Here is a 15,671-nt window from a genome sequence, read left to right on the forward strand (position 1 = left end):
AGATTTTGTTCACCTGAAGATCAGAGCATTTTTCGCGCAACGAAGGGGTGATTGGGGGTGGCTGCAATTTTCGGCTAACATACGAGCACCTGTGCGAAAAATTTTTAAAATCTAGTTCTGATATTTTGTTATTCATTTTATTTGTATATTTTCGTTCCGCGAAAAACATTCCGATCTTCAGGTACATAAAATTTTTAAGTTGTCTAGATAAAAAAATAAAAGATGGACTATAAAGATGAAAAAATTCCTTTTAACCTTCGACATGATCGAGCCTGTTTGGTTACATTTTATTATTTTTTACGTTGTTTGAATAGTAATTTTGTTTTTAGCGAAACAAACTAAAATTAAAAATAGAAAATTATTTTTATTAGCTCGGATAAAATAAAACTTTTTTTTAATGGACAGAGAAAAAATTTGAGGAAAAATGGTTATGACTTATAAGTAATAAAAAATTGTAACAGTGGAATTATATAAGCCGAGGTAATTTCTAACTTTCGTCTAAATTAACACATTAATTTTTTTTGCCGAGCGTAATTTTGTACCGATAAATTTTCATAAAATCTTGTAAAAAGTATAACAGAAAAAAACAATTTATTTTTTCCTAAACCGTAAAAATAATATTTTATCACGCCATTAGATTTATAAGCGAAAAAAAATTTAAAAGAGTAATAAAAATTAGAAAATCATAACGATCGTTAGCCAGTAAAATTACGGGTACAAAAAATCTAGCCGATCGTTACAAAAAACCGCTTAACAATCTTAAAGAATTGTTAACAAGTTTAACTCATAACATAAAAGTTTAAAAAACCGTCCATTCAAACGAGCTACTTTCATTAGTATCATTCCGTTAATAATTAACAACTTCCAAGGTATTTTTACCGTGAAAAAAAAAAATAATAATAAGTAGTATAACATAATATAATAAATAAATTAATCGATGGCCCCAATTGTCCATCACGAGCATTCGGACACATTTGCTCTCCTATTGACACACTTTTAACGCCATGGCGTAACACACAACTAAACCATCAGCGATTCTCAACTAAACATGCGTTTAATGAAACCACCATACCACGTTGACCGCTTTTTCGTATAGTAGTCATCGTTAATCCGGAATTCCAACAACAGCAACCAACAACAACAAGTTTAATGTATATATGTATGTATATATGAGGTATATATATGAAGTAAAGTGAAGGAAAAGGAGACGCAGCTATACATGACTTAAAGTCTGTACAGATGTATAAAAGACGGGCGTATCCACCAGTTGAGACTCTCGATCGGCTAACGGTTTCGTACCTCTTTCTTTTCATATATAAATATATATACATACATATATTTTTTTTTACTTATTCGCCTTCGTCTGCGTTTAATCGCAATACGCATTCATTTAAGACTTAATACTCCGGGCCAATTCATCCTCGATAAAATAAAATCGGCATCAATGTCCCATTTCCGAAGATTTAAAGACTAAATAAGACAGATGAGCCCCCAAAGCTTCTGGTCTCAAGTGTCCTTTAATAAAAACAAAATAAGTACCGAGTAAAGTTAAAAATAAAAATAAAATTAAAAAATAAATGACCGAATGTGACCTCATTGGAGTGCAGACTGTCAACCGGTCCAGGATGAAAAAAAGTTGGAAAAATACCTGACCGGTTCGAATTCTCGCTATACAATCGCGACACACTATCAAAGAAACCAACGACCTTTACTATACAGTACTCTGATGTCTATTTTTTTTTAAAACCCACACCAAAATACGCTACCGTCTCCATTCTCCGGTCTCCAGTCCACTCATCGGTCTTATATCCAGTCGTGTTACTTTACTACTTAACTCAATACAACTCAAACCATTAACGCAATAGCAATGCTATCATACATATGGCAATTCTGACGGAATCACGATACACGACATGATCAATCCGATCTACGGGATTACCTTCGACCGTTACTATTTTATTTTATTTATTTTTTATCGGTATGTGTAACCAGATATTGTGTTTTAGGATTAAATTACGCGTATTTTAAAATAACAAATAAGTTACGCTTCTTGTTAGAGTGTACTCATGACGCAAGTTTACTTTTTATCTTTCAAATCATCAAATCTCATCTATCATATCATTTTTTTCTCATATACATTACATATGTATATTAATCATCTGCTCGTACTTTGTTATAAATAAATGTTGCGGTAAAATAATTTTTTTAAAATTAAAAACTTTAGTAATTTAATTAACTGACTAATTATTAAAGATGTATCAGGTTTAAATATATATATTAAAAAAAAAATTACCATTTAATTACACTTTAATAATATATACAGTAGCCAAAGACTGCTCACGAACTGACTATCAATTGCTCAATATCCACCTTTCAAAATGGCTACTTCTTTCTCCATAAGATACTGAATTGGAACAAAAATATCAATGATCTTTAGCTCATTTCTCATAAAATAAATTTAAATTCCCATAAAACTACGCTCGAGATTTAAAAATAGTCACTAAAAAATGGATATAAAGATGGAGATGGAGTTTAAGATACGAGAGACCGAGACAATGGCAGAGAAATATTAAAAGTTTAATTTCCATTTAAAACCATAAACTTTTACCTCAATATGATAATATGTGTTTAAGCTACACAAGTCAAGGATGAGTTCACGCAACGACGGATTTTAGCGTGTAGTAACATACATAAAAAGTGTGCCTGTCTTGTTTGCGCGTAAGCACGCTTTCCATCAGATGATGCTGCTACTGCTGGTGCTTATGCTCTTACTGATATGCTGGTAATTCTAGTATGCTGCTGAAACGCACTTATATTAATTGCTCTGGCCAACTTTTCTTCACATACTCGACTAATCGGAGTCTATCTACTGGAACTACATATATATATATACATATATGTAGTTAGATATTTGCTAAACTGAGTTAGTCAGAAATTTAAAATATTTAATAATTCGAATAAAAATATTTTAATTCAAATAAAATATCTGGTGCCTAGTAATGAACTGGAATTGCGTTATATATTTTTAATTACTCTTATTAAGTCTTAGAACCTGCATAGATAATTAAATTCCTAAAAGGTCAATGACTTATAAAATTTAACATGAATATATATTTTTATTTCGAGTCCTGCTTTACGAGTTTTGCTAATTTCCTATAACTTACAATCATTTCCTGTTTTAGATAAGCTGCAGATATGAATTTAGCATAAAGTATAACGTATATATATATATAGAGTACGGAGTATGTAGCATGTGCTGGTTTTATGAGCGATATTAGATTGACCTGCGGTAAACGGAGCGTGAATAATAGCTCGTTCGACGACTTATATGTTAAACTACTCTCTTTAAACGATTAATTTTATCTTCTATATAATGTATAGGCATATATGACTAGGCTTTTAACTGATATGGAGAGTAGAGAATAGAATAGAGATGAACGAGCTTCTATAATCACGTATCGGTGGTTAAAGTATACTTGAGTAGAGTATCATTTGTCATTACATAGAGGTTTAGTTTTTTTTTATCAATTATTAGATAAGATTTCTGCACTCACCGGTGGAGAAAAATCAGCTGGCGACTCGCTGAGGCCTCAGCTTGCAGCTCCATGTTCATTCAGTTGAAATACGTCTTCAGTACTTTCACTTGAATGTACTTTGCACAAAAACACTTTAAATATATGACCTGATTATAAGGTTTATGTTTTTATAACCATGATAAATCGTTAAATCACACTGCAATAAAAAATATATACATTATGCACTGATTTAAATAGAATGATACTGAAGTTAACCGAGGTCTGATATTTTTGGATTTTTTTAGAAACGATCAATTACAAAAAAAAATTTTTTGAAAAATTCCACCTACGACTTTTTAATTTTCTACATGTGCATATTTTTTTTTTTTTTTTTAATTGATTTGTTAAAAAAAATCCAAAATTGATAATTGTCTGCTAACTTCAAAATCGTGATCCGAAAGTTACCAGAAAATCAACAATTTTTCGATTTTTTTTTTTTAAAATGAACGACAAAAAAAACCTAAAAATATGCGCATGTAGAAAATTGAAAAAGTTGTAAGTGGAATTTTTTTGAATATTTTTTTTTTGATAATTTATCGTTTTTAAAAAAATCAAAATTATCAGGTGCCGACTGACTAGTATCATTCAGGATCATTGAATAAATTAATTCCTTTTAGAAAGATAATTATGAAATTAAATATTTACCGATGCGAGGTTGGTGCTGTTGCTCCTGGATCTATCATATCATTGATGTGTTTAAATCATCTATGTTTTTTATTTTAATTATTAAAAAATTGACACAGTTATATTTAAATATATCAAGGCTTAGTTAAAAAATTATTCAATAAACACGGATGGATTTAAATATATCAAGACTTTACTGAGTATTTGATACAGTATCAGATTGTAGAAAAAAATTACACCACTAAAATTTAAAAAACACTACACTGACTCTACACTGACACTACACTGACACCACACTGACTCTACACTCAACACAAATATATTTTTTAAAAATTAATTATTTATTTTCATTTAAATCACTTTTTTGTATTATTAATGACCGAAAATATTAATTATTGATTAATTAATAAATTAAAATTATTTTTAAAATAAAACTGAACATAAAAGATGCTGAAAATTTTTCGATTTTATAAAAAAAAAAAAAAAAGTATTTTAAAATTTGCTCACAGATATTGGAGTCTTTCGTGTGCACTAAAAATTTTGTCACCACTGATATTGAATTAATTTATTTAAAAAAAAAAAAATGTCGGACGCTGCGTTTACTATCACAAAAAAAAAATCAACTACAAAAAAAAAATTCCAATACTAAAAACTGCCGTCGTTATTAAATTTTTTAAACAAAGAAAAATGCCAGTTGGCTTCCGATTTAATTCTCGTGAAAAATTTAAAACCGTACACTGACACTGCACTCAACACAATTGAATACTTTATTAAAACTATTAATTTTCACTTAATGAGATCACTTTGTCATATTTTCAATTATATATAATATTAATAACCGATTAATCAACACAGAATACGAGCAGAGCTTCTCCCTTTGTTACGCACAATCGCCATTTTGATTAACTGCCGAATTCGGGGCACATGCGCGTCCCCCCAAACCCGCCAAAAAATATTTAAAAATTTAGAAATTTTAGAATAATAAAAAAATTAATTGTTTAAAATTTATGCGTAAAATTAATTTCATTAATTTACTTTTCACGATAATGTTCAACATCAAGTGAAATAATAAAATAATTTAAATTATAAACAAATCAAAAAAAAAAAAAGTCGCGGCGTCATTTTTAAAAACAGTTCGATCTTCGATTTCCATAACTCGATTCTAGAGCAAGTCAGTCAGCTGCAGTTTACTTCAGTTTCTTCTCACTCGCGTCAATGTTTAAACAAAAAATTATTTCCACGCATTAATTACCAATAATTATATACATATATACATACTACATTTATACATATATATAATTATACCGAAAGTGAAGTAGATATAAATTTAATTGCTGCAATTAAATTTCATAACAAAAATAATTTAAAAATTATCTGGCTCAAAGGTTATAAAGGTCGTGCGCGCATCAGTCGAGATAAAACATACAATCGATTTAAAACACTTAAGTCGATTACAAACGATTCGAATATTTAAATTGCGCGATAGATTGTAGGCGAAAAATTTTCTCATGCTCGAGTCTTGAGTCTCGATACGAACAAAAAGGATGTAATTATTTAAAATCGTGTATCGCAATATCAATAATTCTCAGTAAATTAAAAATCAATAAACCGCGACATTTAAATGGCTAATATAAAGATTTAAAATTTGTCATAAATATTCCTGTTGACTCGCAATCGGAACAGTTTCCGTTACTATAGTCAGCAGTTAAGAGTTACTTGTTGGTGGCTGATATTTAATTCTGAATACTGAAAAATGAATATAAATAAATAAACATGACAACACGACTATGGAGTTGTAGCAAAGCTGGAAGTTATATACTGGTATCAAAGAAATTCCTCCAGCATGGGAACCAGTCTGATTTCCGTTACGCAGCGACTAAGAAAATATACTTGTACTCAACATGTGCGACTTTTAAAAGTAACTCATATCAGTTATATTAATCGGTGATATTTACTAATGTAAGTACCATTTAATATTTAATATTTAATGCTAGGGCTTGATATACTGCAGTTATATCGCGTCTTTGTATAACGAATGAGTGTAAATGTAGCAGATGACAGTAAAGTTTGCAGACATTTGAAATTTAAATAAATTTTTTTAATAGATGAATAATAAAAAAAATTTTTCTAAAAAAATGCACGTGTAGAAAATTTATTAAACTATACGTGCAATTTTTCAAAATGTTTTTTTTTATTTATCGTTTCAAAAAAATCAAAATATTATTAAGTGTCTGCTAATTTTATTGATAATACTGAAGTTAGCCGACGTCTAATAATTTTTGGATTTTTAAAAGACGATAAATTATAAAAAAAAAAATATTTAAACAAATTGCACCTGTAGTTTTTTAAATTTTCTACATGTGTATTTTTTCAGTTTTTTTTTTTTCTTCAAAATTAATTGTTCAAAATAAAATCCGAAAATTTTTAATTATCTGCTAACTTCAGGATCATATTTTATTGATGATCCTGAAGTTAGCAGACATTTAAAAATTTTTGAATTTTCGTATTTCAACAAATCAATTGCGAAAAAATAAAATAAAAATATGCACATGTAGAAAATTTTAAAAACTACAGGTGCAACTTTTTCAAATATTTTTTTTTTATGTTTTATCGTCAAAAAAAATCCAAAAATTATTAGACGTCTGCTAACTTCAGTATCATTTTTATTATCATATATAGCAGACATACGACAATTTTTTAATTACATATAAAAAAATTAAATCATCAAATTAATAAAATTAAAAAAAAATGCATGTACTGAATTTTGAATTCTCTGAACATGTATTTTTTTATTTTTGTTTTAAAAACAATTTAATTTATAATTTTAAAGTTTTAAAAATTGTGAGATGTCCGCTAATTTTACTATTATGTATAATGAAGATCATAAAAGATTTGTTTGCTTGTGGACACGCGTGTTAGAGTCATAGTCAGTCTGGTATCTGGTAAAGTCGTTTGTTGAAGACGGTCTCGACTTGATTACGTAAAAAAGAACGAGATAAATCATAGACGTCGGTGTCCTGTGGATAACATTTATTATATGATCACTATGCAAGAATATATATATAAATTTGTGGTGTTACGTAATAAATAAATACATATTATACATATGGATAATATGTGTACGGTTGCATGTATTTATAAAGAGGTGAAGAGAAATATGTGTATGTTACATTTAAAAAGTAGACGAAGACTCGTCTTGCATTTAACATACATTGACATTATGTGTCTTATGAAATAAGATAATAATATATAAATATAAAAATAAAAATAATATTATTTCGACTGATGACACCACACTCATTATTCGCGGTACTTATTTTAAAAATATTCTTTTCAAACAGCCTATTCCTATGCTAATTTACGGTTTTTGCCTCGCCTACTGATATTAACCAAATGCCAAAACGCGATCTTACGCAGCTTATAATTAAATGTAAATTCAAGTTTTAAAAAAAATTGCTTTACTTTTTTAGTCTGTTATCAAATCATCTATAATTTAACTTTTTTTTTAACAAAAAAAAATTCAAATTGCTTAAGAATTTAAATAATTTTTTTATTGAACTAGAATTCGATTTTTTGTTCATCTAGATTAACATTTTTTTTTTTTAATACAAAATTTCTCATGAGTGTGAATGTAGTAGACATCCGACAAATTTAAAACTATTAATAAATAGAGTAAATAATTGATAAAAAAAAATTTAAAAAAAATGCGCATTTAAAAAATTTAAAAATTAATAAGTGCATTTTTTTATAAATATTATTTTTAAATTATTTACTATATTTATTTGTAATTTTAAATTTATCTGATGTCTGCTACAATCACACTCACAATTTCTTGTACTTAATTAAATAATTATTCGAAATTCAATGCATCTAAAACATTTTTTAATCGACATTTAATTTTAGTCCAGTCATTACTCATATGGTTGAGAAAAAAAATAATAAGTTATTATAAATATGAGTAATTTTTTATTAAGAAATTTGCCAAGTCGCTGACTACTGCAGGCATTTTATTTCAAACATAAATTTATGGTTTTAATATAAATTGCAATATAATACGAGATATTAAATTATTTTATTGCAGGCTCATGTTGCCCTGCTAAAATATTACAAAGCTAAATTTTTTATATACATTTTTAATAATTATAAGACGACCCAGTCATAAAAGGACGCAGTAATTTCAAAATAACTTTTTTAATTGAACAATATTTCCTTAGATACTCAAAATTACTCAATTACTTTGTGTCTAATTATAGATATCAGTGATAAAAGATTAAGTATATATAAAAAATTAATAAATATAGTATTGAGCAAAAAATATAAATTAATACATTAGCTTAGATTTTCGCAACCCCGGATTCACATCCTGACCAAACGCATTATTAATAAATTTAAATATCATAATCTATTCTTATTATCATAATTATTATTCTTCTATACTTACATAACATTTTTCACGCGTAAAAATGCATAAATGTTTTTTTCTTCCTTTTTTTTGCGGTACTCGTCGCGCTACGACGCCTATTTGTTGTGAAATTAAAATTTTAATTGTGGCTAAAAAATTTACACAATACCTTTTACAAACCCATCAATCATTATCCATAGCAAATAATTAATTGCATTACATATGAATAATTATAAATATATAAATGAAATAAGAAACTTTTAGAACCGTACACTGGAATAAATCGGGAGTGAATTCGGATTATATTTAAATCCGAATTCACTTCGTCACTGGAATTCTGATGTTTAAAAAAAATCACTCTACATACGGAGTAAATCGGGAGTTTGTTTTTCCAGTGAAGTAATTTTGGAGTGATCGGGATTTTATGTAAATCCGCAATCACTCTTATTCGGAGTTTTAATACAAAAATAAACTCCCCTTCGGAGTGAATTCTACTTCAAAGGAATTAAATAAAATACATGATCCAGAAGTTAACAGACGATTAAAAAAAAACTAAAAATATCCACATGTAGAAAGTTTAATAAACTGTAGTTGCAATTTTTTTTAAATATTTTTTTGTTATTATTTATCGTTTTGAAAAAAATTCAAAAATTATTAGACATCGGCTATCTGCATAATACTCAAGTTAGCCGACGTTTAATAATTTTTTTATTTTTTTCTCAACGATAAATTATAAAAAAAAAATTGCACCTATAGCTTTTGTAATTCTCTACACATGCATATTTTTAGATTTTTTTTTTTTTTTAATTTACGTATTGAAAAAAAAACTGAAAATTTTGAATTGTCTGCTGACTTCAGGATCACGTCATCTGCTCCGGATTCAATCCACGTTTACTCCGCAAATTTTTTACGGTGTACATACATTTGCAACGAGCAACAAAAAAAATTGCACGTGTCAACGTATAATTATTTACACGAATAATATTATCATTACAACTTATCATTTTTTGTTTACCATCTCACATATCACTTTTACAAATGTTTGTAATACTAGTCTCTTATAAACTAGCATCAATTGTTTGAATTTTAAATCTTACATTATTTTTACTTATTGCTTCTATTTAATCAATCAATCAATTAATTAATTAAATTAAATAAAACATTAACAAGAAAATATTTGAAAGTTTAAACATTGCATTATATTAAATAAATATAAATAATCAGCTTTCATGAGAGCAAATAATCCGTTAATGCGTCGTTGTCGTCGTGACATTTTCCTTATAATATCGCGTCGAGAGGCATACACACCAATTTACATTACATTTGCATCTTATTAATTCCAATTTGCTCTACATGATATACAAGATCTACGTTGCCAAGAATTAACTTTAATACATGAATTTTTTTTTTAACTTAACATTTATTACTAAACTATTTACTATTTTGATTACCAGTTTTTTTTTTTTAATTTTTCTATTAAAATCGTGAAAGGAATGGAAAGGAACAAACATGAATTACTCCATTGACTAGTAGTATACGAGATAAATTTCAAAATTTATGATATCGTTTGAGATTGATTAATAATGATGCAAATAAAAAAATAATAATTAATAATTAAAGGCCGAGAGATATACGGTTGATTTCACTGGGTTTGGAAGTATAACTGATAGTGTCGTGAGTTGTTATTTGCTCCCGATTCAAATGAATTTTCACCTTGCATTATACACACTTTTTACTCTTTTCTCAGTGTAACAGCTTATTGCTGCTCGCGGTAAACTTTCGCCCGACTGCCGCGAGTTTTAAATGAGAGGAAGAGAGAGAGATGATGATTCTGTACTGGAGAGTGTTTGTTAGCAGGTTATCGAGTGTCGCATCGTACTTATTATTATTATTATAAAACCGTCATTCAATGCAATTGCCACTCCTTTTCTCTCAATACTCCCACATATATTTATATATTTATAATAAATATAAATAAATAATTACGAAAGTTATAGAATTTAAATTACGGTTAAACATTCAAACTGGCAGCTAAATTTTTTTAAAATAATTTTGAAAATTCGGACCCGGAAACTTCGCGAATCAAGACGTTCGGTTAAATTTCCTGAAAATTCCGCCATAGTGATAATTGAATTTTTTAGTTTGATTTTTTGAATAGAAAAATGACCTGATAGTCGGTGCAAATAATTATTTTAAAAAAAAGTTTGAATTTAAAATCTTAGTAGAGAGTGTGAAGGATAAATAATGATAACTTAAAAATAACATGAATATAATCAGAGATATAAATAAAAATAATGATCATGCGAAAATACTCCAGATTGTGGTCAAGAGTCCACTTTCAACCGTCGATGAAAGCCGTTTACCTATATTATAATCGTCTATATCATTTATTACTCCAATTTTACCTTTCAGTAGATAAAATAAACAACGATATATATAATAATAATTTTTTTTAAACCGCAAAACAAACATACAACGTTTTTAACCGAGGAAGAAAGTATCCAGTAATTATTTTTATGATTTAAACAAACAATTTAAATGCCAGTTACTGCCGTAATTTAAATTCTTTATTCATTTTTATTTATATTAATTTTTTTTTACTGTATTATTAGCTAACGATTATTCAAATCTTAAATATACTCTGAAGTTATTTATTTTATGAGTGTCAATGTAGTAGACACCACCCAAATTTAAAATTATTAATAAATAGAGTAATTGATTCATAAAATAAAATTAAAAAAAATTGCGCATTTAAAAAATTTTGAAATTTTCAGTGCATTTTTTGGAAATATTTTTTTAAAAATTATTTACTTTATTTATTTATAATTTTGAATTTATCTTATGCCTGTTACATTCACACTCATATTTATTTTTCACCATGAAAAATTTTCAGACAGAAAGAAATTAAATTTTTCGTAATAAATTTTTTTTGTTGTCCAAAAATTTTTTTGATTGAAGAAATAAGTGACGTTTGAACATCCAGCATTAAACACTTCCTGAGATATCCGAAATTCAGGTTATCTCGAACCGATTGTTTGCTAAATCTTTATATTGTACCAAACGATCGAGCTGTGACCGCACGAAGGTGTTGCGAAATCGGAATTAATAAAACATCGAATTAATAAAAGCGTCGATGACCGGCCGCTACCAAAAAAGGAGAAGTAGGCAAAAACAAACTAATTCAACAAGACCTACATGTGTAAATATAAACACAAATACAAATCTATACGTTAAATATTTTATTGGAGACAAGACTATATATATACATATACATATTAAATAGTTAGTAGTAAAAGATGTGGACCACACGGTGTTGAGAGAGATCGGCAAGTGGCACGCACTGACCTAGGATCCCATAGAGGCCGGTTCTTACATTCGGGTTATATCTTTCGATTCATCTACTGTACTATAATATATATTATAATATAATATAATATAATATAAAACTATAAACTCCACGCATATTTACTACCAACTGGTACACGGTGTTTAGTTGTGTGATAGGAAAGTGATCAGGTTCAAGATAGTTTTATCTAGGCCATTCCCGCATCGTTGATCCCATGTCTTGTGTTTTTATTTTCTTTTATTTTCATTCTCAAATTATTCATTCTTATATCAAATCTATTACATCATATCAAATTATTTTTTCTTACACTTAAAATATTTTCACTTTCAAATTTTCTATGCCTATATTCGCAGAAACTTGATAGTTAATTGAAAAAAAATGTATCCAGTAATCAATTTAAATATAAACAATAATAATTTTAAGTATAGACCCACACGAAAAAATATATATGTGACATATATGCATCAATGTATCGGCTATATAGGACATATATGTTATTTATATGATCCTGAAGTTAGCAGACAGTTACAAATTTTTGGATTTTTTTTTCAACAAATAAATTACAAAAAAAAAAAACTAAAAATATACACATGTAGAAAATTTAATATAGGTGCAATTTTTCAAAATATTTTTTTTTTATGGTTAATCGTTTTTAAAAAAATTCAAAAACTGGCAGACGTCTCCTAACTTCAGTATCATGTTATTTATATATTTTTTTGTGCGGAGAGATACATCTTTCAGGTTATAAAATTTTTTTAATGAAATTTTTCGCGGCGCACATTGCCCCTTAATGCCCATGTTGCGGTTTGCAGCTACAGCTTACAAATTTCATGGGTCAAAAAATCTTAGCATTCTCTCAAGTGTCTCTGATTCTCCATTTAAACCGTTGCTCAGCGAAAAATACCGTTATCAGGTCATTTGGCAGCTCCAGGATTTAGTGTAACGAGATCAGTCAAATGACCTCGTGTTACCTTGTCAGTCTGTCAATAATTTCACTAGCAAAACCACAAGATATTTATCTTTTGTGTTAATTAGCATAAGCTATTATCTTTTAAACACAACACGAATTCACAAAATGTTCTAGATTGTTTATACCAGCCTTGATTTATTACCTCGCCTCGAAATTCAAAAGCGTCAGACAATGCTACGATTGTTGCAAGCTTAAACAATAGACTCAAAGGCTACAACTACATAATTTCGATAGTTCTTGCTATTGATTGAGTTTACAAGTAAAGTAATACAAATAGTCAGTGTGTCGTATTTAAAATGCAGGTCAAGAAGTCTCGGGAAAAATTCGAACATCGGTCTCCAAGCATTACAATGTTCTTTTAACTGTACTCGGTGTATAAAAGCTTGTTTCAGCTTTATTAATGCTGTGTCATAATAATTTCAGTGAGTTGATGTGCGTCGCATTATAAATTTATGTATATATGTACATCAAAAAGTATGTACTTAATAACAACATTTAACCGCGTAATATTTTTTTATTATCTTACTCATTTTTTTTTATTTCGTCCATTCTTTTGAATTTACGGTAATAAACTCTTCCGCTTCTCTTCTCTCCGTTAGTCTTTTTGTCGTTCGAAAGTCCTCAATTTCACCGTTTCATACAAAATACCAGGCCAATTGCCAATGTTTCTATTGTTTAACAAAAAAAAAAAGAAAGTAATCACTGCAGTTTTATTTTATTCAAATTAATCTATCAAAAAAATATATTTACATAATTAATTTCTCCAAGAATATTTATTTTTTACAACTCACAGGTTATTTTTTAATCACTATTCCGCTTGTACAATAAAATAGTGTAATTTCAATGGAAATAATTATAATACTACATACAAAGTGAATTAAATTTCTCTATAAAATTATTCAAATTTATTTAAATCGCTTAATTAAATATTTTTATAAATAATTACAACATTTAATATCGGGCATTTAATATTTTTAAAAAATCATAATGGAGAAAACTGATAAAGCTATATTAAATATTATAATTATATAAAAAATATATCTGGTTAAACTAGTACTCGAAATAATATAATAATTATAAAAGCTGGCGTTGTTGTCGTGAACATAAGCCACTCCATTTTTGTAAAGAACGGGTTTTATTTTTCTCAGCAAACCCCCGTATAGTTCCCTAAGAAGTACTGGAAGAATAATAAAAAGTATAAGCACAAGTACGAGTACTAGTAGAAGAAGAATAACAACAGCAAGAACAAGATGAAGAAAAAGAAGCTTAGACTAATGTAACTTTAGAGTTCCTCAGGATTTACACGTACGTCTATAATCCGTTGGTATGGGTTCTGTTGCACGGTATATTCTACTCACATTCGACGGTTTAGTCTTTTTAAATAAGTCTAAAGTAACTGAGTACTCAGTATTATGTTGTACAGTACGTAAAAGAAGATATTGCTAATCCTATCAGGAACGGAAACTAGTTTGCTGTATGTGGATACCGTTCCCTGCATCTATATCGCGTTATTTTTCATTATTCATTGGATATAATATACGAATATGTATATAGATAAGTGGTAGGGTCGACGGTCTGCTACATATTTATTTAATATGTATATATTATATACATATGCTGATGCAATAAATTAAATTGCAGATCGTGAGATCGACTTGAACATTAGCAGAGAATGTTTTTCAAATAGAATCTCAATTACTGTTTGGTTTATAATCAAATAATTCTATCAGTCGGTATGGGCTGTTGTCTTATCTGTAATGTTTGCATTTGGTATTGAGTCTACATAGTCGGTACATGTGTCCAATTGATGTTCGGCACGCGTAATATTATACGGTGTACATTTGTCTTCTTGGGAATTCACGACAGACAGATATAACTGTCGTTTTATTGTTTATCATTAATTAGCGGTTGCATATTTATCTATCTGATTTAGAATATATATAAATTAGATAGTGAAGCTCGTAAGAAAGTTGTTAATTATAATTATTAGAGGGAAGTTGAGAAAAATCATTGAGAAAGTGATTGGATGGTTTTTTTCGCTCTGGGTAATGGGAATGCAGAGATGTATGGATAGACCTATAGAACTGTTGTCTGTTGTCAATCTCAGAGGATGGATCGATCGAAATCTCGATAAATGAGTAGGCTGGACAAAACATCCGGCAGGCAATTATTCCAACTCTGGACAGCTCATAATAGATGACTTGCATATGTCTGAGCACGAGTCTTGTAAAAGCTTGCTATCAATTAATGTAGACATCTTTTTTTTTTATTTCAACATTTCGCATTCAATATTCAAAATTTGATTTATAGCAAAAAGTTTCGTTTTATTGATTTTATAGTGAAAAAAATGACGAAATACTTCGTTTTACAAATCAATTAGTCTACCCGGGTCGAAATATTAGAGGTAAATTGAACGTTTTGAACATAAATTGAACGTTTTTAACGGTTTGAACGCATTGAAAATTCAAAATAGAGGTTTAACGTTCGTATAGTACCCAAAATGTAACTTCGTAATCATAATTTAGAAGCATGAAACTGAAAAATTTTTTTTTTTCAAAATTTGAATTTTTTTCTCTAGGCCTCTATGGCTCCTGGTATCTGCCTTAAGAGGATATGCCACCTATTCTCTTTCTCACACACATGTGAACGAACGTAACTGTCCTTGTTGCACTTACATTAGCATATAAACTGCAATTTCCGAACGAGAAACATTTTATTCGATAAATAATGAGTTTGCGCATCGAATGACATATT

At 28.3% G+C, this 15,671-nt stretch overlaps 2 protein-coding genes across 3 annotated transcripts in view; one reads left to right on the top strand and one right to left on the bottom strand.

The window, feature by feature from the left end:
• LOC130670211 (apoptosis-stimulating of p53 protein 2) overlaps nt 1-3,698 on the bottom strand; it is a 119,089-nt gene extending 115,391 nt beyond the window's left edge. Inside the window, exon 1 of the mRNA XM_057473493.1 lies at nt 3,555-3,698. The gene's annotated coding sequence lies outside the window, so the exon portion shown is untranslated. The remainder of the gene's footprint in view (nt 1-3,554) is intronic.
• LOC130670210 (uncharacterized) overlaps nt 1-15,671 on the top strand; it is a 51,125-nt gene that overhangs the window by 6,428 nt on the left and 29,026 nt on the right. Inside the window, exon 1 of one of the 2 annotated variants that reach the window (XM_057473489.1) lies at nt 6,009-6,158. The exons of the other annotated variant lie outside the window; for it this stretch is intronic. The gene's annotated coding sequence lies outside the window, so the exon portion shown is untranslated. Of the gene's footprint in view, nt 1-6,008; nt 6,159-15,671 lie in introns of those variants that run through there. 2 annotated transcript variants of the gene reach the window in all.

The sequence above is a fragment of the Microplitis mediator genome, chromosome 6, assembly GCF_029852145.1.
Source record: "Microplitis mediator isolate UGA2020A chromosome 6, iyMicMedi2.1, whole genome shotgun sequence".
NCBI classification, from domain to species: domain Eukaryota; kingdom Metazoa; phylum Arthropoda; class Insecta; order Hymenoptera; family Braconidae; genus Microplitis; species Microplitis mediator.